This window comes from Carlito syrichta, unplaced genomic scaffold, assembly GCF_000164805.1.
Source record: "Carlito syrichta isolate Samal-C Ts95f unplaced genomic scaffold, Tarsius_syrichta-2.0.1 Scaffold307218, whole genome shotgun sequence".
Classification (NCBI taxonomy): domain Eukaryota; kingdom Metazoa; phylum Chordata; class Mammalia; order Primates; family Tarsiidae; genus Carlito; species Carlito syrichta.
This window is the reverse complement of record NW_007251314.1, coordinates 4,466-5,989: the sequence shown is the minus strand read 5'-3', so window position 1 is coordinate 5,989 and position 1,524 is coordinate 4,466. Positions and strand designations below refer to the sequence as shown.

At 49.1% G+C, this 1,524-nt stretch overlaps 1 protein-coding gene across 1 annotated transcript in view; it reads right to left on the bottom strand.

The window, feature by feature from the left end:
• Nucleotides 1-237, bottom strand: part of PPFIA3 (PTPRF interacting protein alpha 3) — a 21,965-nt gene extending 21,728 nt beyond the window's left edge. Inside the window, exon 1 of the mRNA XM_008064175.2 lies at nt 155-237. The gene's annotated coding sequence lies outside the window, so the exon portion shown is untranslated. The remainder of the gene's footprint in view (nt 1-154) is intronic.
• Nucleotides 238-1,524: the final 1,287 nt, after the last annotated feature.

Genomic DNA, 1,524 nt, shown 5'->3' with positions numbered 1-1,524 from the left:
CCCCAGCCCCAGCCCCAGCCCTAGCCCCCGTGAGGTTGTAACCAAGGGGGGAAAGGGGCGGGGCTTCTGGGGTGGGAAGGAGGGACTTGGGTCACAGGAGTCAGGGGCGGGGCGGAGACGAAGCCAGGCCCCCTGAGCCACTCCCTACACACACATCAGGTCTGACGGGTCCAGCAGGCCCGGCGGAAAGCAGAAGGGACTTTGACTCTGTTCCTTCCTTTCCCTCTCCCCCTGCGGGCAGCGGCATAACCGGTTCTGAGAGTGGATAATTCCCAGCCCCGCCCAATACACAGACTGTGTCCAAAGCTTGGGACTGGGGCCTTGGACTCCTGTGTAGAGAAGAGGGACTGAGGGCCCTGGGACTTGGGAGAGGAGGCAGCTGGGAGCCTGTACTCTTGGGTGTTTGAAGTGGTGCATCTGGTATTTTCAGACAGGTGAACCCCAGCACTCAGAGGCCAGGAAAATGCTTCTAAGAGGGTAGGCCAGCCTTAGGCCAAAACCTAACATGTTATCTAAAACCCACAACCCACGCAGACGCTGCAGCACAAGGATGTTGTAGGGAGGCGGCTCTAGAGCCTTAAATTCACTGAGAAGGAAATGAAGCAGCAAGGCTGGGCGAAGACTCTAGAAAGCTACTGGCATAAAGACAGTACAGTGCAGAAAGGATGTGCACCTCCACATTTACAGTGTGCTTGAAGTAAGAACTGCTCATAAGGCTAAGTAGAGAGGCATATTCTAGAACTGAGGTCTGGAGCTTATGACCTAGAACCTGCCAAGAGCAACCCCAGAACCCCAGATACAGAAGGGAGCATCGTGATACCTAAGAACTACCTAATGCAATACATAGTGAACCAAGTCAGGAGAAAATATCCAGAATTCAGAACACAAACAGGGATGAATGTATAACACAGAATATTGCAGGGGCCACATTCTTGGTTGTATCATGTGTCTAGATAATGCTAACACTCAGAAGGCTCTAGAACTCAGAACATGCCCTGAAGGGGAAGAAAAGTCCAGGAAGTAGCAAGGAGTTTGCCTGGAACCTAAAAATATCTGGAGGGAAATGCAAAAAAGATGCATGTCGAGAATTGAGAATTTTCCGTAATAAAGACTGAGCTGGCAAAGGAAGGGGGTTCTTCTGGAATGAGAACATTTCTAGGCTGAAGACTCCAGAACTCCAGAAAAGGAGAGAGCTTTGAGCATGCTCTGAATGCCAAAGTGGCAGATGGAGGAGAAAGCCCACAATCCACCAGGGGACAAGTTCTAAACTAAGGCTGCACTTGGGAAAACGCAGACAGAGAATGATTGGGCCTAGAACCTAGAACCCGAGGAAGGAAAATATGATGTAGAATATCTCATTAAATCTTCTAAATCTAAGAATGTGAAATTATATGGAACCTAAAACAGGGAAGTGCACTGCAGAATTGATAGCACAAATTGAAGGAAACATAGAGCACATACTTGGAACACACATATTTTTAGAAGTTAGAATGCCCCTGGAAAGAAAGCGCAATCTAGAACAAC